Below are 16,438 nucleotides of genomic sequence, written 5' to 3' on the forward strand. Positions count from 1 at the left end.
CTCTTCTGGTCTTTGGTCAGTATCAAATCTGTTCTTCAGATGATCTCTAAATTCAGGTGGGATAAATTCAAGGTCATATTTTGGTTCTCGTGGACTTGTTTTCATTTTCTTCAGCTTCAGTATGAATTTGCATATCAGTAATTGATGATCTGTTCTACAGTCTGCCCCTGGCCTTATTTTCACTGATGATATGGAGCTTTTCCATCATCTCTTTCCATAGATGTAGTCACTTTGATTTCTATGTATCCCATCTGGTGAGGCCCATGTGTATAGTCATCTCTTATGCTGTCTAAAGAAGCTATTTGAATTGAACAAATCATTGGTTTTGCAGAATTCCCTCATGTTCTCCAGTATCATTTCTATCACCAAGGCCATATTTTCCAACTACTGCGTCTACCTCTTTGCTCCCAACCTTTGCATTCCAATCACCAGTAATGACCAATACATCTTGCTTGCATGTTTGATCGATTTCAGATTTAAGAAGTTGGTAGAATTCTTCTGTTTCATCCTCACTGGCTTTAGTGGTTGGTGAGGGAATTTGAATAATAGTGGTATTAACTGGTCTTCCATGTAGGTGCATGGATATTATCCTATCACAGACAGCATTGTACCACATGACTGATCTGGATATGTTCTTTTTGACACTGAATGCAACACCATTCCTCTTCAATTCGTCATTCCCACCATAGTAAACCATGTGGTTGTCAGATTCAAAATGGCCAATACCAGTCCATTTCAGCTCACTAATGACCAAGATAGTGAGGTGACCCTGCTGGTATTTAAAATACTGGTGGCAGAGTGTTCAGAATCACAGCAACTCACAAGCCACGACAGTATGACAATCTGACAAACGAGTGGTGGGGATAAGCGAGTAAAAGTGGTAACATGATGAAAACTTCCTAGATAGTATCAAACATCTGAAGGCAATGAATTGCTGGAACTGGGTGTCAAGACCATAATCACAGGTGACACCATGGTCAATTGGCATAACATAATTTACAAAAACAATGTTCTACATCCTACTTTAATGAGTAGAGTCTAGAATCTTGAAAAGCTACCACTACTAACTGCTGTAAAGGGGATCACATTAGAGGGTCCTGGACAGAGTGGGAGAAAATGTGGAACAAAACTCAAAATTTAAAAGACTGAGTTTATTGGTCATAAAGAGACTGGAGGAACCTGAGACTTTGGCCCACCGCCACCCTTAAGATCTGGGAAGGAAGTCACCCTCGTGACCCATTCTCACCCAAGCAGTAGATAGATACATGGGGGTAAGGGAAGACAACACACTAGTAAGGTATGCTCACTATGGAATGGTCAATCATTCAAAATTAAAAGGGCAACATTTTCTAAGGATAAAATTGAGAAGGGGTGGGAAGGTGAGTGGAATGCAAATAAGAACCACAGGGAGGAAGTGGGAAAACTGTTGTTGCATGGATGAGATTGCAATCATTGAGATGAAACAAATGTATGATTTATTGAATGTAAAATTGATTATCTTGTCTGTGAACCTTCACTCAATTCATGAGAAAAATATCAAATGACATATTATTGCATTAGGGAAATCTGCACAAGACATCTTTTCAATGTTCAAGAGCAAAGCTGTCGCTTTGAGTACTAAGATGTACCTGACCCAAGCCATGGTATTTTCTACAGCTTCATTTGCATGTGAAAGTTGGAGAACGAATAAGGAAAATCATAGAAGAATTGAATCATTTGAGTTATGGTGTTGGAGAAGAAATCATGGACTGCCAGAAAAAAAAAAAAAAAAAAATCTGTGTTGGAAAAGTACAACCAGAATGCTCCTGAGAAGCCAAGTTGTCAAAACTTCGTTTCTCATACTTCGGACACCTCATCAGGAAGGACCAGTCCCTGGAGAAAAACATTATGCTTGGTAAAGTGGATGGTCAGTGAAAAAGAGGAAGACCTCTAACAAGATGGATTGGCACAATTGCAACAGCAATGGGCTCAATTGCAACAAAAATTGTGAGGATGGTGCACAACTGGGCAGTATTTCACTCTGTTGTGCATAGGGCCGCTATGAGTTGAAACCAACCCGACAACGCTGAGTAAAAAAATGGCTCATGATTGTGAATATTTTTGCACGTGTTTGTTGGCTGCCTGTTTATCTTCTTTGGTGAACTTTCTGCTCATGTCTTCTGCCCATTTTTAAATTGGATTATTTGTCTTCTTACTGAAGTGAAGTATTCTATAAATTTTTGACAGTAGCCCCTTGTCTAATATGTCATCACCAAAACCGTTTTCTCAGTTTGTGGGTTCTTTTGACTCTTTAGGTGAAATCTTTTGATGCACTTAGGTGTTCAATTTTTATGAGGTCCCAGTCATCTATTTTATTGTCTTCTGTTGTTGGTGTATTTTCGATTATGTTTTATAATATATTTATGCCATGAATCAGAGCACCTAAGTTTTTCCTATTTTTTCATTGATGATCTTTATAGTTCTAGATTTTATATGTAGGTCTGTCATCCATGTTGAGTTTGTTTTTGTATATGGTGTGAGATATGGGTCTTGTTTATTTCTTCTGCAAATGGATTTCCAGTTTTGACAACACCATTTGTTAAATAGACTATCTCTTCCCTATGTAATGTGCTTTGGCCTTCTTGGAACTTGCATTGGGATTGCATTATATCTATGGATTGCTTTGGGTATTGTTGACATTTTCACAATGTTAAGTCTTCCTCCATGAACATGGTATAGTCTTCCATTTTTTGTAGGCCTCCTTTGGTTTCTTGTAGTATTGTTTTGTAGTTTTCTTTGTGTAGGTTTTTTGTTTCTCTGGCTAGATTTATTCCTAAGTATTTCATCTTTGGGGTGGCTATTGCAAATGGTACTGTTTTCCTGATTTCCATTTCAAAGCTCTTTTTATTAGTATAAAGGAATCCAACTGATTTTTGTATGTTGATCTTATCCCTGCCACTTTGCTGAATCTTTCAATGAATTCTGTTGATTTTTGGGGGGAGTCTAAGTATAGACTCATATCATCTATAAATAAAGAGAATTTTACTTATTCTTTGCCAATGTGAATGCCTTTAATTTCCCTTCCTTGCCTTATAATTCTGGCTAACACTTCCTTTCTATTCCTATTTTGTTGAGTTTTTTCTTTTTTTCAGGAATGGTTGTTGTACTTTGTCAAATCCATTTCTGCTTCGATTGATATGATCCTGTTTCCCCTTACTGCCTTTAAAAAATTTTTGTGGTGGATTACATTGATTGTTTATCTAATATTGAACCATCCCTGCATACCTGGAATGAATCCCACTAAATCAGTATGTATTATTATTTTTTGGATATGTTTTTGGATTCTGTTAGCTAGGATTTTTTTGAGGATTTTTGCATTTATGTTCAGGAAGGATATTGATCAATAATTTTATTTTTGAGAGATGTCTTTGTCTGGTTTTGGTATCAGGGTTAATATGCTTGCTTCATAAAATGAATTTGGGAGCTCTCCATCCTTTACTATATTTTGAGTAGAATGGGTATCAATTGTGCTCTGAATATTTGGTAGAATTCACCAGTAAAACCACTTTTTTTTTGTTGGGAGTTTTTTATTGACTTGATCTATATCTACTTTTGTTATAAGTCTATTCAAATTTTCTACTTCGATCTGTCTTAGTTTAGGTAGGTCTTGTGTTTCTGTAAATCTACATTTCACCTAAATTTTAAGTTTGTTGGAGTATAAATATTCATAGTCTTCTATTATTATCTTTTTTATTTCCATTGGTTCTCTTGTGATGTCACCCATATTATCTCATATTTGTATTATCTTTATATTCTTCTTTTCTTTTATTAGTTTTGCCAATGGCTTATTGATTTTATTAATCCTTTCAAAGAACCAACTTTTTATCTTGGGTTTTTCTATTGTTTTTTCTGTTTTTTATTTCATTGATTATTTATAAAGCCTTTATTATTTCTTTTCTTCTGATGGCTTCAGGTTTATTTTGTTGCTCTTAAGCAGTTCGAAACTACCAGCTGTTCTGTGGAAGAAAGATGAGACTTTCTGCTCCCGTAAAGATTTACAGCCTTGGAACCCTGTACAGGGTCGCTATGGCCCAGAACCGACTCCATGGCACATAACAACATTCTAATTGTTGGACATGTTGGCTTAGTGTGCTGGTTTGGGTTATTTCTTCTTTTTGGGTGTATGCTTTATATCCATGTGAAAGTTGGACAATGAATAAGGAAGGCTATAGAAGATTTGATGCATTTGATTATGGTATTGGAGAAGAATATTAAAAGTACTATGGACTGCCAGAAGAACAAACAAAATCTGTGTCAGAAGAAGTACAACCAGAATGCTCCTCAGAAGTCAAGGTGGCCAGACTTTGTCTCTCATACTCTTTATAAATATCAGGAGGGACCCATCTCTGGAGAACGATATTATGCTTGGTAAAGTGGAGGTACAGTGAAAAGAGGAAGACCCCAATGAGATAGATTGACACATTGGCACCAGCAATGGGCTCAAGTTAGGTTGTTGCAGGACCAGGTTGTGTTTTATTCTGTTGTGCATAAAGTCATTATGAGTCAGTATCTAATCAATGGCACCTAAAAGCACCATCAACAACATATCTTTTTGAAATTTTGTGTAGATTTTTAGTCATAGTTATAAAGCTTTTCCTTACACTCAGGTGTACAAGTATTCACCTACGTATAGAGTTTCTGAGGTTGTAAATCTTTACAGGTGCAGAAAAGCTCATTTTTCTCCTGCAGAGCAAATGGTGGGTTTGAACAGCTGATTTTCAGCACCACCAGGGCTCCTTTGGATGGTTATTGTTGTTGCTGTTGTTAAGTGGCTTCGAGTTGGTTCTGACTTGTAGTGACCTTATGTAGGGTTTCCGAGGAGGGATTAGTGAGTTTGAACCTCTGACTGTGAGGTTCAAACCAACCTTGCCATTCAATGCTTGTCCTACAGCGCCACACCAGGACTCTGGAGGGGTACATTGTTGTTGTTGTCGTTAAGTGACATTGAGTCAGTTCTAAACCATAGTGACCTTGTGTAGGTTTTCCGAGGAGTGGTTGGTGAGCTTGAACCGCCGACCTTGTGGTTCCAACTGACTTTGCAGTCCAGTACATTAACCCACTGTGCCACCCTCATGTTTGTTTGTTTTTCCATGTGCTGTAATTATTTCTTACTATTTTGGCTGACTCATGTTTTCTTTGGCATGTCCCATCAGCCTTTGAGCATCTTCATATTTTCTGGCACAATAAGATGTTCCAGGATCATGTTTTTCTTTCTCTACCTCAATCCAGAGTTAGCCATTTTCCCATGGAGATCAGGTTTCTTGGTACCCAATCAAAACTGAATGCATTGTCATTGAATTGATTCCAACTCATAGAGTCTTATAGAACAGAGTAGAACTGTCCCTTTGGATTTCCAAGGCTGTAAATATTTTGGAAGCAGACTGCCACATCTTTTTCCCATGGAACATTTGGGGGGTTCAAACCATCAACCTTTCAGTGAAGAACTGAGCACTTAACTGCTGTGCCACCATAACTTTTTGGTCCTTAGTAGACTGGATTTGGGAGTCCTTGTGTGATGCTGTGGGTTATTGTGCCAGAATGCAAAGCCATTTGAACTACAAGGTCGGTGGTTCAAGCTCACTAATTGCTCCTTGGAAACCCTATACAGGGTCACTATGGGTTGGAACCGACTGGACAGCACTTAACAACAGACTTGATTTAGGCAATGAGATATCGGTAAGCAGTGTATGCCTCGCTACGGAAGTGCCAGGACTCGTCTTTTTCAATGGGCAAAATGAAGGAATATATGCTTTTAAAAATATTTTTGAAATTTAAATTTAGGATATAAAAGTACATATATTCATATTTAATAAAATATAAAAGTATATATTCTGCACAAAATATTTATTATATTTTAATTTTAATACCAGTGCCTCTGATTCATTAATCCAATAACCAAGAAGGTTGTTGTTTATTCTTCCTTTATTTTGTTATCTTAAGGAAATATGGTTCCTTACTTATATTTACTTATTTAGCAATATATTTACTTATTTAGCATTTTAAGATATACTTAAAATAGTTTTCAAGTTGTTACATTAATACAACTACCAACAACAAACTTAGTAGTAAAGTTCAAGGATTTTTTTAGTACTTATTATCTTTACGATATCCTCTGAGAGTGGACAGATAGTTTTGCATTAAAAAATTATTTGGATTAGCTATTTTTTTGAATGATTATGATATTAATAAAATACATATTTATGTTGTTTTGTTTTTGTTTATGGTCAATTTAGGGTCCCTTCTCCACTTGTAAATGTAATTTCATATTTTGAAAATGTAAATACTATCATAATTCAGAAGTCAAAATATATTAAAGATGTAACTGAGATCCTGTGGTTACAAGAAGTCCCTTTCTTTTCTTATGTTTTCCTGGCATCCTCATCTTTTCCCTGTAACTAACCAATTTCATTAGTTTCTGACCTATCTTTCCCACAGTTTTTGTGCAAAACCCAGCATGTATCCATGTGCTTTCTTATTTTCACTCATTTCTTACCAGATTGCATACACTATGGAACTCTATAAAGGGTCGTTATGAGTCGGAGCCTATTCTATGGCAATAAACAACAACATATGCTTTGGTTTTTCACCCTGTTTTAAAAGTTTACACAGAAACATTTCAATTTTATATTATATGTGATTCTGACTTTCGGCTGAATGAAAATTCTGTTGGAAACAAAGTCCCAAATTACAAAGTTATTTCCAACTGCTGACCATAATTTCTATTATTGACCATGATTTCTATTATTGGTGCACCTGAGGGCATCTATGAGATGCGGGTTTCAGAGGAGGAGCTGGTATGTTTGAACCACTGATCTTGTAGTTCACAGTCCAGTTGCTAAGGTTGTTGTTGTTACGTTGCCGTCGACTCGATTCCAAGTCATAGCGACCCTGTATAGGGTTTCCTAGGAGCAGTTGGTGAGTTTGAACTGCCAACCTTGCAGTTCAAACGGCTTTGCAGTCTGGCACATTAACCCACAGAGCCACACCAGGACTCCCCAGTGCTAAGGTGGTTGTTGTTGTTATGTGCCGTGAAGTCTGTTCCGATTCATAGCGACCATTTACAGGGTTTCCGAGGCTGTAAATCTTTACAGGAGCAGAAAGTCTCATCTTTCTCCTGCGGAACAGCTGGTAGTTTCTAACTGCCGACCTTGTGGTTCGCAGCCCGATTCAATTCGTAACAATGCGTGGGGGGGAAAAGTGTTTGCCTTGAGCAAGCATTTATTTTACATTTAGTGAAATTTCCACTAGATGGCAGTAACACTACAGGAATAAAATTTCCTAAACTTTCTGTTAAGTGCTTTAGTGAATTCTGACTCACAGTGACCCTGTAGTAGGGTTTGGGAGCAGCAGCTGGTGAGTTAGAACCATCTACTTTTCAGCTGAAACCACTTTGCGGTCCAATGCATTATCCCACAGGGCTACACCTGAAGCGTTCTGAGAGGGCAATAATACCTACTTTGAAGGTGCTGTGGGACCTGTCCCAAAGGTTCTCTGGTTGCACAATGGCTGTTAGGCTGCTAACTGAAAAGCCAGCAGTTCAAACCCAACAGAGGGAGAAAGATGAGGCAGTCTGCTTCTGTAAAGATTACAGCTTTAGGAACTGTATGGATCAGCTCTACTCTGTCCTAAAGCAATCAACTCTATGACTATGTTGTTTGATTTTTAAATGGGACCTGTCTAGTATAGTCTCCCATAAAGAGCTCTGGTAGCGTAGTGGTTGCGAATCAGGCTGCGAGTCGCAAGGTCAGCAGTTCGAAACTACCAGCAGTTCCGCGGGAGAAAGATGAAACGGTCTGCTCCCGAAAAGATTTACAGCCTCGGAAACCCTGTACAGGGTCACTATGAGTCGAAACTGACTCCACAGCACATAACAACAACAACAAGTATAGTCTCCCACTCAGTTTAGAAATATTTTGAAGGAATCACTCTTCAGATTAAGTCTGAATCGTCCCTCAGTAACCTACTGGGCTGCAGGAACTATCTTCCATCAGCAGGGTCATTCCAGCAAAGAGGTATGTCTAGAATTAGTCTCGGACTGCTGGTGTGGCACTGGTGGGTTAATGCGTTGGACTGCGAAGTCAATTTGAACTGCCAGGTCAGCTGTTCAAGCTCACCAGTCACACCTTGGAAACCCTCTACAGTGTTGCTATGGGTCGGAATCGATTTAATGACACTTAACAACAACAAAGAATTAGTCATACCGCCCAAAGTCACATATTTGAGAGACTGGGAAGAGGTGCTATGCTCAAATCAGGTGCTTAACTGCAGTTTCTCCCAACTCTATCTTGTTTTTTGTTGTTGTTGCCGTCCCATTTCCCAGCCTGCTGCTGAGGTACACAGATGGGTTCATGATAGCACTGGATTGAGATATTAATAATCCTAATTTGAGGAAGTGACAATACAGTCCAAGACATGATTTAATAACAAGTCAATCAATATGATCACTAGTGTAATAGAATATGGAACCAACTGTGTTCATAAGTTTAGAGAGGAAGAGGGCTACAATCAGCTAGGACTAATCAGAGAAAACTTCCAGGAGGCAGTGAGCTTTGAGAAAGGCCTGAAGAATGTAACAGATATGTGTTGTTGGTGGAGAAAGTTGAAACATTTTTCTCACTTTATGTACAACCACCACCTGTCTGTTCGTGGTGGCTTGTATGTTGCTATGATGCTGACCCAGTCTCAGCAGGGCTTCTAGAATAAAGCCAATGTGGAGAAAGGCCTGGAAACCTGCTTCTGAAAATCAGACAATGAAAATCCATCACGGGGCTTGTACAGGACTGTCCATTGTTTTGTTTCATTGGACTGACTCAATGACCAGCTAATACCATGGACTGGGTAGGATAGAAGGACAGATCAATGAAATCATGCATGATTTCCAATCATCCCAGCTTATTTTAAGACATTCTTCCATGATGAAGTGAAGGAAAACATGACTTAGTTGTGAATGCAAACATCTATCATGTTTACTTGGAATTATTTGAGAATGTCTATCAACCAAGATTATACTGCAGGTTCTCTGTACCTTAAAATCGACTCTTTCTTCCATTCCAACTTCCATTTTTTCCTCCTCCAACCTGCTTTACACATTGCAGGGATTTCTGTCTTAATGCACAACTCTGACCAAATATGTTTCCTTCTGTAAAACAAGGGGATCCACATGGGCTCATCTACCAACAATCAGCTAGCCAAGGCACCATGAAAGCAGTCTGTTGACAGAAAGTTGGTCTCAAAACGTCGGTCCAGTGCTAACATTCCAGGATCATCACATGTCAGTCTTTTACTAAGAAAGCATTCAGAACTCCTGTTTCTCCATAGGTGAAGCTGACATGCCCTTTTTAGACATTCAAGGTGGTCCACAATGTAGACTGTATTTTCCAGACTTTCCTTCTTCTACCTGCATTCAGTTTATTCATAATCAGTTCACTTCAGCCATATCAGACTGTGAAAGGCCTCTTGAATTACTCTGTCTGTAATATATATATTTGTTTGTTTTTTCTTCTCTGGATTGGCACATTTAATACATTTAAATTCCATGTAATTATTGATCAGTATGAATTGATTGTTGACATTTTGTTGTGTGCTTTCTTGTGGTGCTGCTCCTTTCTTTGTTCCACATAATTTTCTGTACTGAATTCATTTTTTTAAAAAAAGTTTTTATTGTGAATTGAGTGAAACTTTACAGGGCAGACCATCAGTTTTACATTCAACAAATCATATACTTTGTTTTATTATGATGATTATAATCCCCTCCATGTACCATCAGTTAACAGTATTTCTCTCTATTCATTTTAGCTCTTTTTAATTTTTTTTATACACTCAGGCATATATATTAACTTACACCACCAAAGGGCACATTCTGCAAGTCTGCCTCCTGACCGCCAGCTCTCAGTTCTTCTCTTCCCATGAATCTAGAGTCCTCAGCTGCGCACCCTCTCTGTAACCCCAAATCTGCCTCCATCTCTGATGTAACTGCTCCTCTGGATAAGGTCCCGCATTCCACTTGTGCTCATCTCCCTTGGTGGTCCTAGGGTCCTCTGTTTCTGGACTGTAAGATTAACTACTCCCCCATTTTTGTTACAAAACTTCTACCTTTACAATTGTGACGGTCGCAATTAGTCATGATAACAATTACTCAGTACTGAATCATAAGACTCTTATCCCCATCTCTTTTTACTAGACTTACTCCTACTGTCTTTAATCTTGCTGTCCCATCTCTCAGGAATGTTGAATGCTCCCTCCTTATTTTCATTTTAGTGCTTCATTGACAGACCTTGCACAAAGCCTTTCCTTTATCCCTGTGGTAACTAGCCTCTAAGATGACCTCAAAGGCCCATGCTGCCCCTTATTCATGCCCTGCATAGCTCTCAGATTGAATCAGGGTCCACTCTATACAAACAAAAAATATGGTAAAAGTGAAAACGGGACACTTCTGAGACTAAGTCTTAAAGCTTTGTAGCTTCCTTTTTGGTTCTCTTGGGCCACCCACTTTGGGTGAAGCCAGTCACCATGTCACTGGGACACTAATGCAGCTGTATGGAGAGTCCCACTTGTACAGCAGCTGACACCTTGCCTTACAGTCAGCACCAGTTTACCAGACGTATGATTGAGTCATCTAGAAATCGGGTTGTCCAGTCCCAGTCAAGTCTTCAGATGACTGCAGACCCAGCTAATAGCTGCCTGAGACATACCAAACCAGAACTGCCTGGCATGTTGTTCTTGAACTTAGGACCCATAGACATTAAGCCCCTACGTGTTGGCATGATTTGTTCCATAGCAACAGACAATACATCTGTCAAGTCTTAAATGGCACAATTTTGACAGCTAATTGGAATGAATTGCTCTTCAATTTCCATTTTAAGAACAAAAGTTCTGTCTTTTAAGGGAAATGGTATACTGACTAGATCCTTGAAGGAAGACCCTAGCTTTACCAAGTCTTTAGTTTGTCTCCTAAATTGACATCGGGTTCATTCTTAACTGTTTCTCCATCTGCATTATCAGACCCCAAACTAGTTTAAAGTCTCTCAGAAGAGAATATACCATGGTCATAGAGAAGCAGAAGAGACTTGCTGTTTGGACCGTAGACTGTGGAGCCAGATTTTGTCTGCATTTTATTCTCAAAACTACTACCCCTAAATTCTAACTCCTGATTTTATATGGTTATATGGAGATTAAATGTTAAAATAAATGTAAAGCCCTTAGTTCAATGCTTCGAAAATACCCAACAAATGTTACTATTTTTATTATTAAAACTCATGGATATCAACCTCTTCTTGGTTATTGCTTAGTCTTGGGGCAAATTTTATCACCCCTCAGTCTCCCACCACACCTTTTTCTACTACAGCTTCTTCTCCATGTAGTTGTTATGAAGTGCCGTAGGGTCAGTTCTGACTCACAGCCACCTGCATAGGATCTCCAAGAAGTGGCAGGTGACTTCAAACCTCTAACCTTTCAGTTAGCAGTTCAGTTCTTATCTTACAGTGCCACACTAGGACTTCCCAGCTTCTCTAAGATTTTGTCATCTCCACAGCTTCTCCTCTACGGAGATGCCCAAATGCTTTTCCTCAAAATAAATTGTGATCATGTTTGTTATTCTGCTGTTTTGAAAGTTTGATAAAAAATGCAAAATAAATTCATAGGATTCAAGTTAGGCTTGGCTGGAGTCCTGGTGTGGTGCTGCAGAATAAGTACTGGACCTCAAGGTTGGTTTGAGCTGCAAGGTCGGCAGTTCAAACTCACCAGTCACTCCTCAGAAACCTTATACAGGGTCACTATGAGTCAGAACCAACTCTACGGCACTTAATAACAAAGGAGTGGGCTGGTGGCTTTGAACTGTTGACCTTGAGGTCAGCAGTCCAGTTTTTAGCGTCCAACACCACCAGAACTCCTTTGCCAAACCAAAGGGGCAACTTATTCCCCTGATATCAGGTAAGCCAGAAGAAGGCTTTTTGGTTTTTGTTTGTATGCTTTAGACTTTTTAGTTACAATATAATATGCATGTATAAAAATGTACTCAGCATGAAGATACAGATCAACAACTTATCACAAAGCATATTCAGATGCATAACCAACATCATTTGTGCTTCATAAAATACTCTTCATACGGCTTCTCAGTCTCCATTCATTCCTCTTCTTCAGAGGCAACTACTTGTTGTGTGTCTTTGAGTCGATTCCAACTATGTAACGTTCCTGAGGCTGTAAATCTTTACAGGAGCAGAAAGTCTCATCTTTTCTCCTGAGGAGCAGATGGTGGATTTAAACTGTTGACCTTTCGGTAAGCAGTCCAGAACTGATCCTACCGTGCCACCATGGCTCCTCAGTTAACATCCTTTGACAGGGAAAGGGCTTGGGTTCTTGTGTACAAGGGCAGAAAAGCAGGAAGAGGAAGAGGAGGCAGCCGTTCTTGCTGTGGCTGGTCTTGGGAAAGGGGTAGAACATAAGGGTTGGGGTAGATGGAGGCAACTTGAAGAAAAAGGAAAAGGAAGAGTGGAAACAGGAACCACAGGGAGGAAGTGGGGTAACTAGTGTTACATGGAGGGGATTGCAATCATTGAGATGAAACAAAGTGTATGACTTGTTGCATGTAAAACTGATAATCCGGTTTGAAAGCCTTCACTTCACTCACCGTAAACAGTAAAAATAACAGAAAAGAAAGGGGAAAGGAAGAACAGAGTTGGTGAGCCCTGGGAGCAGGTATAGGCTGAGAGTGTGTTCCAGGGCTCACAGACTAGGGGGTGGGGATATCTGAACTACTAGTTCTGGAAGATATCGGTTGCCTTTTTTGCTCTTTTGATGGCATTTTAATAATTGTCTGTGGGAAATAAAAATGATCCTTCTGAATAAATGAAATCAGTCCTTTTGTGAAGCATTCTCAGTATATACTTTCGCAAACTTGCTTACATATTAAAATCACTTTGTTGTTGTTTGTTGTAAAGTGTTGTTAAGTTGGTTCCAGTTCATAGCAATCCTGTATAGTAGGGTTTCTGAAGATCGAGTTTGAACCCCTGACCTTGCGGTAAGCAGTTCAGTGCTTATCATATAATACCCCAAATCAACTTGGAAGTTTTCAAAAATATAGATGCCTCCAGTCTCACTCCAGACCTACAGAATCAGAATCTCTAAGAGTGTGATTCCAAATGTTTCTACATTTTGAAAAACTCCTGTATTGACTTTAATACAATGTATCCAGATGAATATTTGGGAACCATTGCTCTAAACATAGTAAAACTTACATGCAAATAATTTCTTCCAGAGAAGCAAGGTGTTCTATTTTATACCATGCATATTTTAGATTCAAGAACTAAGGAAAACCATTTCATGATTTTAATATCTGATAAATCCTGATCTCCTTTGCTAAATGACATTTGATGAAGAATGACATCATTGGCAGTCATCAATTTAGCCAAATGGTTATGTATCTATATTCTCCTAAGTACACCATGAGGTAACAAATCAAGGAATGTTTATTGAGTTCCTAGTGTTGATTGAGCGCAGTGCTGGATAAACAGGGGAATAATTATTGCTCGCACATCACACCAGACAATGGATTGTAAGTGATTTAATTAACAACACAAGACCAGTCATTAGAGGAATCAAGTCAGGACATGCCTTGAACAGCTTGGCTTGTGATATTACTAGGTCTTGCTGCTTGGAAACTTCTGAATTGACTGATTACTGTTGTTGTGAGGACCCTAGACATCACTGAGGACTGACTGTATTCAACGTTCTTACCCTCAGTTTCTGTTGCATTCAAGTTTTTAATTGTTGTAGTTGTTATTTGTATGCTATTGAATTGGTTCCAATCCTTAGCGAGCCTGTATAGGGTTTCTGAGGAGAAACTGATGAGTTTGAACTGCTGACCTTGAGGTTCAAACCGACTTTACAGTCCAGAGCATTAACCCACAGCACCAAACCAGTTCTTAATTACCGTGGGAGTGAGTGTGTGTGGGGAGTCATGTTCTAACTTTCTCGGCCAGCTACCAGAGTATTGCGTTTTTCTCCTAGGGTTTTAAAACAAGTGATCTATAAAAACTGTCTCTAGCATCAATTTCCTTTCTTAGTTTTTACAGTTTATTTCCTTTCTTCATTACTCCACCCCAACTAACCCTAATTTAGGTCTCACAGAGCCCCTTCACAGTTAATCAGAATAGACACTTTGTAGATCCCACTCTTTTTTCTCTACCTCCACCCTCTCCGGCCTTCCAAACCCTCCATCATATGTGTTGCCAGCCCTTCCTGAGACCCTCCCTTTTCTTCCTATTCTTTTAGTCAGTTTCTCCCGTCATGATCTCATGCAAGGATCTGAGCCCTCTGCTCCCACCTCTTCATTGAATCTAACACTGCATACAGGTTCCCACAAATAATTCTCTTTCATTAGTCATTGCCCAATTCAAAATACCTTTAGTGTCTATGATGTTGTTGCTAAGTGCCCTCGAGTCAGTTCCAACTCATTTTGACCCTATATAGAGTTTCCAAGGAGCAGCTGGTGGGTTTGAACTGCTGATCTTGTAGTTAGCAGTGCAATGCTGATCCTGTAGCACCAAACAAGGACTCCAGAGGCTGTGCTGCCGCTGCTGTTGTTGAATCATTTTCAACTCACAGAGACACTGTATAGGGTTTCTGAGGAGAGACTGGTGAGTTTAAACCATTGACTTGAAGTTCAAACCAATCTTTCAGATGGGTGCTTTTCCTATACACTACACCAAGACTCCTCCTAACTGTAAATTCTTACTTCTTTTTGTAATTTATCTTTTATTGTGATAAAAATGTATATAACAAAACATTTGCCCGTTCAACATATTGTTCATGTACAATATGATGACAATGATTATGATCATCATATGCAACCTAACCACTGTTTCCAAATTATTTCATCATCATTAACAGAACCTCAGTGCCTCCTGTGCAATGGCTCCTCCCGCCTTCTCCCCCACACCTCTGGTAACCACTCATAAATTTGCTCTTCATATATTTGCCCAGGAAGCAGAGAACATCTTATCACAGAGTTTAACTCCAGAACTCAAGATAAAGTGAACTTTCTAATGAAAACACTTTATTAAGAACATAGTGGTTAATGAAGTTGCCTCTCTTCATATGGATGTCGAGAATAATCAGGGAATTTTGAGATTTTGAAGGAAGATTGTTAGCAATGAGAATTACCACTTCGATTTAATCTAATATATCAAGATAAATGAAAGTATTATTAATTCACCTGTAAATGAATAAAGTGGAGGGTCAGAGAGAAAGAGGAAGACCCCAACGGGATTGGCACAGTGGCAGCAGCAATGAGTGTGAGATTGGTGCAGGACCCGACAATGTTTTATTCTGTTGTCCACAGGGTTGCTATGAGTTGGAACAGACTCAACACTACCTAGCAGCAACAACAAATGAGTTGTTGTTGAGTCCAAAACAACTCATGGAGACCCCACGTGTGTCAGACTAGACTGTGTTCCATACTAGGGTTTCCAATGTCTGATGTTTTAGAAGTAGATAACCAGGCATTTCTTCCAAAGTGCTTCTGAATGGACTCACCCCCAATCTTTTGGTTAGCAGCCAGGCACATTAACTGTTTCCATTACCCAGGGACTCGGATTCGTCTACAGAACAGACAAATTTAATCACCTTATTTTGTCACACTTACCACTCGTCTGTCAGTTTACTGTACTGTGGTGGCTTGTGAGTTGCTGTGGTTCTGAAAGCTATGCCACTGGTATTGTAAATACCAGCAGGGTCACACATGGTGGACAGGTTTCAGATGAGCTTCCAGACAAAGAAAGGAGTGACAAACTACTTCCAAATATTTAATCACTGAAAACCTTCTGAAAAGCAGAGAAACACTGTCAGATATAGTGTCGGAAAATGAGCCCCTCAGGTTGGAAGGCACTCAAAATGCAACTAGGGAAGAGCTGCCTCCTAAAAGTTGAGTTGACCATGATGATGCGAATGGAGTAAAGCCTGTGGGAGTAAAGCCCACACCCGGGACCTTCATTTGCTGTTGGGGCACACCTCAAAATGAAGAGAAACAGCTGCAAACATCCATTAATAATTGGAATATGGAATGTATGACATATGAATCTAGGAAAATTAAAAATTGCCAAAATTAAATGGAACGCATAAACATCAATATCTTAGGCATTAGTGAGCTGAAATGGATGGGTATTGGCCATTTTGAATCTGACAACCACATGGGAATGACAAATTGAAGAGGAATGGTGTTGCATTCATTGTCAAAAAGAGCTCATCCAGATCAGTCATGAGGTATAACGCTGTCTGTGATAGGATAATATCCACGCGCCTACAGGGAAGGCCAGTTAATGCCACAATTATTCAAATTTACACACCAACCACTAAAGCCAGTGAGGATGAAATAGAAGAATTCTACCAACTTCTTCAATCTGAA

The sequence above is a fragment of the Chrysochloris asiatica genome, unplaced genomic scaffold (assembly GCF_000296735.1).
Source record: "Chrysochloris asiatica unplaced genomic scaffold, ChrAsi1.0 scaffold00004, whole genome shotgun sequence".
Classification (NCBI taxonomy): Eukaryota; Metazoa; Chordata; class Mammalia; order Afrosoricida; family Chrysochloridae; genus Chrysochloris; species Chrysochloris asiatica.